Source organism: Cetorhinus maximus, chromosome 17, assembly GCF_964194155.1.
Source record: "Cetorhinus maximus chromosome 17, sCetMax3.hap1.1, whole genome shotgun sequence".
Taxonomy (NCBI): domain Eukaryota; kingdom Metazoa; phylum Chordata; class Chondrichthyes; order Lamniformes; family Cetorhinidae; genus Cetorhinus; species Cetorhinus maximus.
In genome coordinates, this window is record NC_135895.1 from 18,704,077 (window position 1) to 18,717,762 (window position 13,686).

Genomic DNA, 13,686 nt, shown 5'->3' on the forward strand with positions numbered 1-13,686 from the left:
TGGATTTTGACTCAGCAAGTGAGGGAACAGCAATATATCTCCAAGTCAGGATGGCGAGTGGCTTGGAGGGGAGCTTCCAGGTGGTGGTGTTCCCATCTGTCTGCTACACTTGTCTTTCTAGATGGTCGTAGTTGTGGGTTTGAAAGATGCTTTCTAAGCAGCCCTGTCCTGGATGGGGTCAAGCTTCTGCGTGTTGTTGGAGTTGCACTCACCCAGGCAAGTGGAGAGTATTCCAACACACTTGACTTGTGCCTTGTACTGCAGCGATTCAAGGAGGCAACTCACCACCACCTTCTCAAGGGGAACTAGGGGTAGGCAATAAATGCTGGTCCAGTCAGCAAAGCCCACATCCCATGAATGAATAAAAAAGATGGTGGACAGGCTTTGGAGAGTCAGGAGGTGAGTTACTCGCTGCAGGATTCCTATCCTCTGACCTGCCCTTATAGCCACAGTATTTATACGGATAGCCCAGTTCAGTTCTGGTCAATGGTGACCTGCAGGGTGTTGATGGTGGGAAATTCAGCAATGGTAATGCCATTGAACGTCAAGGGGCAATGGTCTCTCTTGTTGGAGATGGTCATTGCCTGGCAGTTGTGTGCTGTGAATGTTATTTGACATTGTCAGCCTAAGCCTGGATATTGTCCAGCTCTTGTTGCACTTGGAAATGGTCAGCTTAAGTATCTGAGGAGTCACGAATGGTGAATATTGTGCAATCATCAGGATACTTCCCCATTGCTGACCTTATGATGGATATGAAGCAGCTGAAGATGGTTGAGCCTAGGACACTACCTTGAAGAACTCCTGCAGTGACGTCCTGGAACTAAGATGGTTGACCTCCAACAACCACAACCATCTTGCTTTGTGCTAGGTATGACTCCAACCAGTGGAGAGTTTTGCCCCCGACTCCCAATGTCTCTAGTTTTGCTAGGGCTCCTTCATGCCACATTCAGTCAAACAATACCTTGGTGTCACGGGCAGTCACTCTCACCTCATCTTTGGAGTTCAGCTTTTTTGTCCATGTTTGAACCAAGGCTGTAATGAGGCTGTAATTTTAGTGATAGTGACCACAACATGGCACAGTTTAAGTTTGTTATGGACAAAGAAATAGACAAGTTACAAAAATATGTTTTGGATTGGGGGAGAGTGGATTTTAGTAAAATAAGGTAGGATCTGGCCAAGGTAGATTGGGAACAGCTACTTGTGGGGAAATCTACAGAGGAGCAGTGGGGGGGCGTTCAAAAAGGAAATGGGCAGGGTACAGGCTCAACATGTTCCCTCTAGGGTGATAAGGAGTAACAAGCCCAGAGAACCATGGATGACCAGAGACATTCAGGTTAGGATGAGAAGGGAAAGAGAAGCTTTTAGCAGGCACAAGGGAAGCAAATCAGCAGAGGCATTAGTGGAGTACAGAAAGTGCAGGGTGGAGCTTACGAAAGCAATTAGGAGAGCAAAGAGGGGATATGAGAAAGCTCTGGCTGGTAAAAGTAAGGAAAATTTCAAGATATTCTATAAGTATATCAATGCGAAGAGGATAACCAGGGAAAGAGTAAGGTACAGAAGGGACCGAGGGGGAAATCTATGGGTGAAGCCAGATGACATCGCTAGAGTGTTGAATGAATACTTCACATCAGTCTTCACCCAAGAGAATGAGGATGAAGGTATGGAACTCGGGGAGAGAGACTGCGAGGTTCTTAAGCAACTTGATATAAGGAGTGACAAGGTATTGGAGGCGTTGACAAGCTTAAAAGTGGACAAATCTCCAGGTCCAGATTATTTGTGTCCCAGACTGTTGAGGGACACAAGGGAGGAGATCGCAGGGACACTGATCCAAATTTTTAATTCCTCTCTGGCCACGGGGGAGGTGCCAGAGGACTGGAGAACAGCTAATGTGGTTCCGCTATTTAAGAAGGGTTGTAGAGATAAGCCAGGGAACTACACGCCAGTGAGTCTCACGTCAGTGGTAGGGAAACTATTGGAGAAAATTCTGAAGGAGAGAATCTATCTCCACTTTGAGAGGCAAGGTTTGACCAGGGATAGTCAGCATGGCTTTGTCAAAGGGAGGTCATGCCTAACAAATTTGATTAAAATTTTTGAGGAGGTGACCAGCTGTGTAGATGAGGGTAGTTCAGCTGATGTAGTTTATATGGATTTCATCAAAGTCTTTGACAAGGTCCCACATGGGAGACTTATAAAGAAGGCAAACGCACATGGGATACAGGGTAATTTGATAAGGTGGATTCAAAATTGGCTTAGTTGTAGGAGACAGAGGGGGATGACAGAAGGATGCTTTAGCGACTGGAAACCAGTGTCCAGTGGCGTACCACAGGGATCTGTGCTGGGTCCCCTATTATTTGTCATTTATATAAACGACATAGATGACTATGTGGTGGGTAGGATTACTAAGTTTGCAGATGATACAAAGATTGGCCGGGTGGTTAACAGTGAGGTTGAGTGTCTTGGGTTACAGGAAGATACAGACGGGATGGTCAAATGGGCAGATAAGTGGCAGATGGAATTTAACCCTGAAAAGTGTGAGGTCATACACTTTGGAAGGAGTAATTTTACAAGGGAGTATTCAATGAACGGCATGACACTAGGAAATTCTGAGGAACAAAAGGACTTTGGCATGTGTGTGCATAGATCTCTGAAGGCGGAGGGGCATGTTAGTGGGGTGGTGAAAAAGGCATATGGAACACTTGCCTTCATCAATCGAGGCATAGATTGCAAAAGTAGGGAGGTCATATTGGAGTTCTATAGAACCTTGGTAAGGCCACAGCTAGAGTACTGTGTGCAGTTCTGGTCGCCACATTATAGGAAGGATATGATTGCACTGGAGGGGTTGCAGAGGAGATTCACCAGGATGTTGCCTGGGATGAAACATTTAAGTTATGAAGAGAGGTTGGATAGACTTGGGTTGTTTTTGTTGGTGCAGAGAAGACTGAGGGGCGACCTGATCAAGGTGTACAAGATTATGAGGGGCATGGACAAGGTGGATAGGGAGCAGCTGTTCCCCTTAGTTGAAGGGTCTGTCACAAGAGGGCATAAGTTCAAGGCGAGGGGCAGGAGGTTTAGCGGGGGGGTGTGAGGAAAAACTTTTTTTTACCCAGAGGATGGTGACGGTCTAGAATGCACTGCCTGGGAGGGTGGTGGAGGCGGGTTGCCTCACATCCTTTAAAAAGTACCTGGATGAGCACTTGGCAAGTCATAACATTCAAGGCTATGGGCCAGGTGCTGGTAAATGGGATTAGGTAGGTAGGTCAGGTGTTTCTCATGTGTCAGTGCAGATTCGATGGGCCGAAGGGCCTCTTCTGCACTGTGAGATTCTGTGAGGTTATGAGCTGAGTGGCCCTTGGCGGAACCCAAAGAGAGTCAGTGAGCAGGTTATTGCTAAGCAAGTGCCACTTGATAGCACTGTTGATGACGCCTTCCATCACTTTTGTTGATCAAAAGTAGACTGGTAATTGACCAGGTTGGATTTGTCCTGCTTTGTGTACAGGATGCACCTGGACAATCTTCTACATTGCCGGGTAGATACCAGTGTTGTGGCCGTATTGGAATAGCTTGGCTTGGGGTGTGGCAAGTTCTGGTGAACAAGTCTTTAGTACTATTGCCAGAATATTGTCAGGGCCCATAGCATTTGCAGTATCAAGTGCCTTCAGCCATTTCTTGATATCACGTGGAGTGAATCAAACTGGCCGAAGACTGGCATCTGTGATGCTTGGAACCTGCGGAGGAGGTAGAAATGGATCATTCATTCGGCACTTCTGGCTGAAGATTGTTGCAAATGCTTCTGCCTCATCTTTTGCATGTGATGAGCTCCCCCATCATTGAGGATGGGGATATTTGTGGAGCCGCCATTCACAACTGGATGTGGCAGGACTGCAGAGCTTAGATCTGATACATTGGTTGTGCAATCGCTTCGCTCTATCACTTGCTGCTTATGCTGTTGTCACGCAAGTAGTCCTGTATTTTAGCTTCACCAGGCTGATACCTCATTTTTAGGTATGCCTGGTGCTGCTCCTGGCATGCCCCCCTGCACTCTTCATTGAACCAGGTTTGATTCCCTGGCTTGGTGGTAATGTTAGAACAGGGGTTATGTTGGGCTATGAGGTTACAGATTGTGGTTGAGTACAATTCTGGTGCTGTTGATGGCCCATAGCTTTTTATGGTTGCCCAGTTTCAAGTTGCTAGATCTGTTTGAATCTAATCACTATGTCTGTGGAACCATTCCATTGAACAAGTTGTTCTAGAGGTGGAAGGGAAACTAATAAAATTTCAACAGTATCTTTTCTTCAGTAATATATGACCTGTCAACATCAATTCATAAGTCAATATTCTTCCAGTTAAAAAAGTAAAATCAACTTTGTTATTGGTTTTCTGTGCATTCAAAATAACAGCTATGAATGAAAAACAACCATCCTTTTGCACTTAGATCTACAACATAAACTTCAAGAACTACATTAGCTACGCACAAAGATGTACAGAATAAAATTTAAGCAAACCACACAAACCAGAAAAACAATCCAACTACATATACAAAAGGTATCAATCTCCAAGACCTGCTGAGTTTTTCCAGGTATTTTTGTTTTTGTTCTAGATTTCCAGCATCCACAGTATTTTGCTTTTATACAAGCCTCAAGTGTTTTCCCAATCCCTCTCCAGAACTTCAGTTTCCCGTAAAGCCGTAAAGCCAATTATTCCAAATTAATATTTTCTCTTAACATGTTTTTCATAGTACATCTGGCAACTTTGATCTGCACACACTGCTGTCAACTTCCCAGTGGGAAAAACATTAATTTGGAACATTTGGCTTGGCTTTTAAAATTCCATACAAGTCCAAATAGTTATCAAGCAGGATAACTTTATTTTCACAGCATTGCAAAGTGCTGCACCAATGGGTTCTCTCACACTAAAATTTTTTGGTCAATGTTCCCTTCCTTCCTTCCTGAAGATGTTGACTCCAGCTGGAGTACAGTTCCTCTCGTACCTTGCCTGTGGTCAGTTCGAATGCAAATACTGAATCCGAGATTCAGTTTCCATGCAGCCCTGAACTAGCTAATCTTAACCAGGTGGTGCTAAAATTGGCTTCAACAACCCCGGATCGGGGGAAAGTATATACACCCAGGGTCCAAAAATGCATTCAGGGTGGGTATTGCACACATATCACTGAACACTTAAAGTGAGCCCTATCCATGACAGTGTCTTGTATACTCTAAAGTGCCACCTACGATATTAAAACAAAATCAGAAACCAAGAATGATTATAAAATTGCAGTCACCACAGAATGTCACTTCAGTTGCCCATGGTGATGTCGTATTTAATTCAACGTCATCCAGGCAACAAAACACTGATTGAATTTCACTTCCCCATCCCAACCATTAACCCATATACTGAAAGGGGGGGGGGGGTGAAGGGGGGGGGGGGGGGGGGGGAAACGAAGCTGTCATTTTTAAATCGCCCTTTGAGCTGCACCTCAAGGAAATTATCCATAACGAAGAATAGTGACACGACCAAGCTTTCAAAAGGTTACCAGCTCATTTTTGCAAGTACAGTAGCTGCAGGCAGGCAGGCAGGCAGGCTGACAGTGGGCCAAGTGCTGCTGTGGAGCCAGGCCTGGGTGCACTGTGTGGTGTAGAGAAGCAGCAGGGAAATCCCCAATCAGGTCTCGAAGGCACATCCATTCCTCCAAAATACAAACACCCAGCTTTTTAGGGGGGTGGGGGGGGTGGGGGGAGACAGTGGCGCAGGCGGCAGCACCATTCCCCCCCCCCCCCCCCCCCTCCACGGTGGGGGGAGGAGAGTTTGGGGTCAGTTTTGGGCCTACGGTCAACTACCACCCCCACCCCCCAGCCCCCCCAAAAAACCCCTGCACCCCCCGCCGCCTAGCTGTCCCCTGCTGATCGCCTCGCCGTACTTTGGGAGGAGGGGGAGGCAGCTCTTTGGGCGCCCCGAGCACTCGCCTTCCTCCCCCCCCCCCCCCGCTCCAGCTCCAGTGGCCGCTGTCCCTGTGTTGATTTTCAGGAACGAGGGAGGCGCCAGCCGCCGGCCCATTCCCTCCCCTCCCCTCACTCCCACCCCGGTCATTAATCATTAAACGACCGGCCCTTACCTTGGAAATATTTCACCCACCGCCTCCCTCTCTCTCTCGGTTAAAGATTAACTTTCCATTGGATCCGAGCGAGGTAAACAGCCCACGGTTCACTGTCCGCTCAGCCCTCACTCCTCCGGCTTGTCTCTCTCTCTCTCTCTCACTCCCTGTCCCGGCGCCGCTGACTTTCCCAACACCCCCAGCCCCCACTTACAAACAGCCCGGGAGGTGGGGAGGAGGAGGCGGGCCAATGGTGTCACCGGGACACGCCCCCCACGCTGCCGCGCGCACGCAGCGTAACGCACGTCCTTTCGCTGGCCGGAGGACTGCCACCTAGAGGCAGTGCCATGCACAGTACTCTTCCGTCACCCCCAGCCCGATTAATGCAGCCGCCCCAGATACAGTGCAATGCAGCACCACGCCCCTCCCCCCCCCCCCCCCCTTCCCCTCCTCGCGACCACTCAGAGGTAGTGCAATGCAGCACCCCCCCCCCCCCCCCCCGGTAACTCAGAGGCAGTGAAATGCAAAACCCGCCGAGCCAGAGTAATACAGAAATCCAGGTTCAGTGCATTACAGCACCCACTGAGTCAGAGTAATATGGCCACCCAGAAGCAGACCAATGCAGCACACTCCCCAAGCCAGAGTAATACAGCCACCAAGATGCAGTGCAATGTAGCACCTGCAGCAACCCCACCCCCCACCAGCCCCCGAGCCAGGGTAATACAGCCGCCCAAAGGCAGTGCAATGCCGCACTGCCCTGAGCCAGAATAATACACTCGCCCAAAGGCAGAGGAATGCAACACCCTTGAGCCAGAATAATGTGGCCACCCAAAGGCAGTGCAATGCAGAACCTGGCTACCCGAGCTAGAGTAATACAGGCACCCAGGTGCAGTGCAATGCAGCACCCTCCTGAGCCAGAGTAAAAAGCCACCAAGAAGCGGGGCAATACAGGACCACTCCAACCCCCGCCCCCGCGGTGAGCCAGAGCATTACAGCTACCCGGGGGAGTGCAGTGCAGTACCTGCCCTCCTGAGCCAGAGTAATACAGCTTTCCAGAGGCAGTGCAATGCAGCAACACCCTGACCCAGCCTAATACAGCCATCTAAAGGCGGTGCAATGCGGCACTGCACAACCCCATTCTGACCTCCGGCCCCAAGCCAGAGGAATACAGCCTTCCAGAGTGCAATACAGCACCCATCCCCTGAACCAGTATAATACAGCCATCCCGGAGGCAGTGTAATGCAGCAACCTTTCTGAGCCAGAGTAATACACTACCCAAAGCCATACAGTGCAATGCAGCACCCCATGCCCCGAACCAGAGTAATAAGCCACCCAGAGGTAGTGCAATGCAGCAACACCCCCAAGCCAGAGTAATACAGCCACTCAGAGGCAGTGTAATGCAGCAACCACCAGCACACCCCCTCCATCCCACAAACCAGAGTAATACAGCCACCCAGAGGCAGTGCAATGCACTACCCCCCACTGAGCCATAGTAATGGTGCACCCAGAAGCAGCACAATGCTGCAATCCCTGAGTCAGAGTAATACAGCCACCCAGAGGCAGTGCAATGCACTACCCCCCACTGAGCCAGAGTAATGGTGCACCCAGAAGCAGCACAATGCTGCAATCCCCGAGCCAGAGTAATACAGCCATCCAGAGGCAGAGCAATGCGCACACCCCAGAGCCAGAGAAATACAAGCTACCCAAAGCCACACCGTGCAATGCAGCACCCTTCATGAGCCAGAGCAATAGAGCCACTCAGGGGAAGTAAAATGCAGCAGCCACCACTCCTCCCCAAAGCCAGAGTAATACAGCTATCCAGAACCATGCAATGTAATGCAATCCCTCCAAAACCAGAGTAATAGAGCTACCCAGAGCCATGCAGCCAATGTAGCCCCCATGAGCCAGAATAATAAAGCCACCCAGAGGCAGAACCACACAATGCAATGCCGCCACCATGGGTCAGTTATACAGCCTCTGGATCAGAGCAATGCAATCACCAGAGCCAGTGCAATTCACCCACCCAGAGCCAGAGCAATGCCATAATCAGTACAATGCAGCCACTGTAAACCAGTGCAATGCAGCCACCCTGAGCCATTGGAATACGCCCAACCAGTGGCAGTGCAAGTCAGCCAGCCAGAGCCAGAGCAATGCCATCACCTGAAGCAGTACAATGCAGCCACCCTGAACCTGAACCAGTGCAATGCAGCCACCCTGAGCCAATGCAATGCAGCCGCCTTGAACCAGTGCAATGCAGCCACCCTGTGCCAATGCAATACAGCCTGCCAGAAGCAGTGCAATTCAGCCAGCTAGAGCCAGAGCAATGCCATCACCTGAAGCAATACAATGCAGCCATCCTGAACCAATGCAATACAGCCACCTTGAACCAGTACAATGCAGCCACCCTAAACCAGTCCAATGCAGCGACCCTGAGCCAGTGCAATACAGCAACTCTGAATAAGGGCAACACGGAATGCAATGCTAAACTTTCAGCCAGTGCATGCTGCAACCCAGAGCCAGGGCTGCAGACTGCTTTGCATAAACTTTCAGTCAGCATAGGATGCAATCTTGAGCCAAGGCAGCTTCAACTGCGTCACAAAAATCTTCAACCTATGCAAACTGCAATGCAACAACATTGAGCACAGACTAAATTACCACAATTTATGAACAAATAACCTTCTGACTCAGAAGGTTGTCTTCTTCCGCAAGGAAAGGAACAGGACACATTGTATTGGCAGGTTTGAATGCAGCATAGCAACCATGAGTCAGTACTGAAAAAGACTCTACATAGTGAGCGATGCAACATTGAGTCGGCACAGTACACTTAGCATTGAACCAATCATAAACACACTACAACACAGCCACAATGGAGCAGCATAAAGACATAATATACCTGCATAGTGCATGCTACAATATAGCAATCCTGAACTGGCGTATAAAGCACACTGAACAAGAATAAGAGTCCAGTAGCAGGATCTGTACCACATCAAGACTGAACCAGAATAGTGCACAGCAAAGCATCAATATCTTCTTTTTTGTTGGAAAACGGGGATCAGTTAAACCCATAATTCAATTCCCATTCATAATAGCGTTAATTCAGAAACCTTTCTTCTTAGGAGGAAAGGGACCAATTAATAGGAGAAAGCAAACTTAGGCCCAAACATGTGGAGCAATTCCATCCAATCTTACCCTCATTTAAATACCATATGGGGGAGATGGTGGCATTGTGGTAAGATCACTGAATTGGTAATCCAGAGGCCCAGGCTAATGCCCTGGTGACATGGGTTCAAATTCCACCACAGCAGCTAATGGAATTTAAATTCAATTAATAAATCTGAAATATAAAGTTGGTCTCAGTGATGACTGTGAAACTATCATTGATTATTGTGAAAACCCAGTTGGTTCACTAATGTCATTTAGGGGAGGAAATCTGCTATCCTTATCCCAATCTGGCCTATATATGACTCCAGACCCACAGCAATGTGGTTAACTCTTAACTGTCCTCTGAAATGTTCAGTTCAAAGGCAATTAGGGATGAGCAGAACTTTTCACAGGCATAACAGCCCAAATCCCCCTTCAAGGACCTCTACCTCACAACTTGAGCCATCTCTCAGAAATCAGCCTGCACCATTCCAATTGGCTCAAAGGGATTTTCTGTCTGGGATTCCCATGCACTCCACTCCATTGCCATCACCACAGCCCTCTGTCCAGATATGCCCTGGCTTTCCATCTTGCCATCTGGGCAGAGATAGGAGTCCCCAGTGAAGGGCTCTCTACAAAGGAATGTCACTGTTTAAAAATAAGGAGTTGCCCATTTCAGACTGGGATTAGGAGAAATTTTTCTCTCAGAGGGGTCATAGTCTTTGGAGCACCTCAAAAGATGTTGGAAGCATAGCCTTTGAATATTTTTAAGGCAGAGGTAGATAAATTCTTGATAAACAAGGGGGTGAAAGGTTATAGAGGGTAGATGGGAATGTGGAGTTGAGGTTACAATCAGATCAGCCATAATCTTATTAAATGGCGGAGCAGGCTCGAGGAGCCAAGTGGCCTGCTCCTGCTCCTAATTCCATTCGGGGCCTGGCATGGAGAGTGTAGCAGCTATGTGCAATAGACTGTTAAGCGGATTCCCAGGCTGCCTTTAACTTTTGAGACCTAGAGGAGTCCATGTATTTGTGGAGCATAAGAGGTCACACTCCCACTTCTGTTATTTGAAAGGCTATTCCTCAGCTTCTGGCTGCCATTCAGTCCCAAGCTCCTGATCTTTGATCAGAAGGTGTGCGGGTTGATGAGGGGGGAGCAAGCTGCAGATCCTCCTCATGGGACAGCTTCTGGATCTGGCCAAGGTGGTCGCCAACAGGTCCAGTCTGGACATGAGAGATGGGGTTACTCACTCTGGCTGCCTTTCTCTCTCTAATAACTATATCCACATCCCAGTGTTCCTGGAGAGCAATACAGAGTGTCCACCTGTACGCTTGAGTCCTTCCATGGCCAGTGAGCACTGGAGAGACTGGAGTACAAGGTAGGCACATTTGATTTTATTCTTTGTGCCTCTTTAAATAGGGTGTCACTTTTGTTTAATTTGATTTTGATTTATGATACCTGGATCACCTAAATCAGCCAATCAGAACAGGAGAAAAAACAAACCACAGAGGAAATAGTGGTCTGGATAAAATGGAGGAAAAGGTTAACAAATGGAACAGTGGAACATGTTTAATTCTGAGATTGATGAAGCATAAACTTGGAATACGCTACATAAGCTTGAACTTATTCAAAACCATATTGTAACTCATGCCAAGTCCTGTTCTCCCATTAGCCCTGAGCTCATTGAACTACATTGACTCTTAATCCAGCAACACCTCAATTGTAAAATCCTCATCCATGTTTTCAAATCGCCCCATGGCCTTGCCCTCCCTATCTCTGTAAACTCCTCCAAGATCACTGCACTCCTCTTGCTCATCCCCGATTTTAATTGCTCCACCACCGGTGGCCGTGCCTTCAGCTGCCCAGGCCCTAAGCTCTGGAATCCCCTCCCTAAACCTCTACTCGTCTCTCCTTCTTTAAGACACTATTTAAAACCAACTCTTTAACAATTGAGGTGTTGCTGGACCGGAAGCCAATGTAGCTTGATGAGCACAGGGGTAATGAGAGAATAGGAATTGTTGTGAATTAGGATAAGGCAGAGTTTTGAATGAACTCAAATTTAGGAAGGGCATTCCCCATCTATGCTACATCAATCTCAGAATTAAATACTACCCATATTTACTCCATTGCTTCACTCGTTAACCTCTTGGTCATCTGTCCAAGTATCTCCTTATATAGCAGGGTGTCAACTTTTGTTTGATAATGCTCCTGTGAAGTACCTTGAATCATTTTACTATGTTAATGAAGCTGTATAAGTGGAAGATTTTATTACCATAATGAAGAAAAAGGGATTACATCTAGGGCTGTGGTCCTGTGGATGAATAGTCAGATAAATTTGCAATTAAAGGCTAAAAAGGACTTCACAACAAAGCTAAAACTAGTTATTCAAGACAGTCATTTTCAAATGGAACAGGAAGAGAGGTGAGAGAATGTGAAGAAATCTTTAAAACAACATGAAAGAGAAATAACCCTTTTATCTAATCACACCAGGAAAAACAATCATTAAGGCAAGGTGGGAATGTTCAAAAATGAGCATGGTGTAATTGATTGCTTTAGGTGGAGATTGCCAAAAGATGTCATAGACAAAAGGACAAAGAGGTGTTGATGGCGGTGATATTAGCTAAGAAATGTGCTAATGGTGACATTAAGGGTAGAAAGCAGGACAAGCAAAGTACAGATAGCCCTGGTGGGGGTGGGGTGGGGGGAAGGGATCGAAATAGGCTAAAAGGTAGAGATAAAACAATGGATGGGAATACATTTAAAAATAATGGAAATAGGTGGGAAAAGAAAAATATATATAAATTATTGGAAAAGGGGGGATCGGAAAGGGGGAGGGGATGGAGGAGAGAGTCATGATCTAAAGTTGTTGAACTCAATATTCAGTCCAGAAGGCTGTAAAGTGCCTAGTCAGAAGATGAGGTGCTGTTCCTCCAGTTTGTGTCCGCCACCCCGACTAGGCTAGCTGTACCTTGCTCGTCCTGCTTTCTACCGTTAATGTCACCATTAGCACATTTCTTAGCTAATATCACCACCATCAACACCACTGACCTCTACCTCGCGGAGGCTGAGCGTCAACTCGCAGACACTTCCTCCTACCTCTCCCTGGACCATGACCCCACCACGGAACATCAAGCCATTGTTTCCAGGACTGTCACTGACCTCATCTCCTCTGGAGATCTTCCTCCCACAGCTTCCAACCTGATAGTCGCCCAACCTCAGACGGCCCGCTTCTACCTCCTACCCAAAATCCACAAACAGAACTGTCCCGGCAGACCGATCGTGTCAGCCTGTTCCTGCCCCATGGAACTCATTTCTCGCTATCTTGACTCCCTTCTCTCTCCCCGTGTCCAGTCCCTTCCCACCTACATCCGTGATTCCTCTGACACCTTACGTCACATCAACAATGTCCAGTTCCCTGGCCCCAACCGCTTCCTCTTCACCATGGATGTCCAATCCCTCTACACCTCCATCACCAACCAGGATGGTCTGAGGGCCCTTAGCTTCTTCCTTGAATAGAGGCCCGAACAATCCCCATCCACCACTACTCTCCTCCGTCTGGCTGAACTTGTTCTCACACTGAACAATTTCTCCTTTAACTTCTCTCACTTCCTCCAAATAAAAGGTGTGGCTATGGGTACCTGCATGGGCCCCAGCTATGCCTGTCTCTTTATAGGGTATGTGGAACATTCCTTGTTCCAGTCCTACTCCGGCCCCCTCCCACAACTCTTTCTCCGGTACATCGATGATTACTTCAGTGCTGCTTCATGCTCTCGTCGGGACCTGGAAAAATTTATTAATTTTGCTTCCAATCTCCACCCCTCCATCATTTTCACATGGTCCCTCTCTGACACTTCCCTTCCCTTCCTTGACCCCTCTGTTTCAATTTCTGATGATAGACTGTCCACCAATATCCATTACAAGCCTACCGACTCCCACAGCTACCTCGACTACAGCTTCTCACACCCCGCTTCCTGTAAGGACTCCATCCCATTCTCTCAGTTCCTTCGCCTCCGTCGCATCTGTTCTGATGATGCTACCTTCAAAAACAGTTCCTCTGACATGTCCTCCTTCTTCTTTAACCGAGATTTTCCACCCACGGTCGTTGACAGGGCCCTCAACCGTGTCCGGCCCATCTCCCGCGCATCCGCCTTCACGCCTTCTCCTCCCTCCCAGAAACATGATAGGGTCCCCCTTGTCCTCACTTATCACCCCACCAGCCTCCGCATTCAAAGGATCATCCTCCGCCATTTCCGCCAACTCCAGCATGATGCCACCATCAAACACATCTTTCCTTCACCCCCCCTGGTGGCATTCCGTAGGGATCGTTCCCTCCGGGACACCCTGGTCCACTCCTCCATCACCCCCTACTCCTCAACCCCCACCTATGGCACCTCCCCATGCCCACGCAGAAGATGCAACACCTGCCCCTTCACTTCCTCTCTCCTCACCGTCCACGG

At 48.1% G+C, this 13,686-nt stretch overlaps 1 protein-coding gene across 1 annotated transcript in view; it reads right to left on the minus strand.

Moving 5' to 3' along the window:
• evi5b (ecotropic viral integration site 5b) overlaps positions 1-6,322 on the minus strand; it is a 186,473-nt gene extending 180,151 nt beyond the window's left edge. Inside the window, exon 1 of the mRNA XM_078561899.1 lies at positions 6,110-6,322. The gene's annotated coding sequence lies outside the window, so the exon portion shown is untranslated. The remainder of the gene's footprint in view (positions 1-6,109) is intronic.
• Between the last annotated feature and the right edge of the window lie 7,364 nt (positions 6,323-13,686).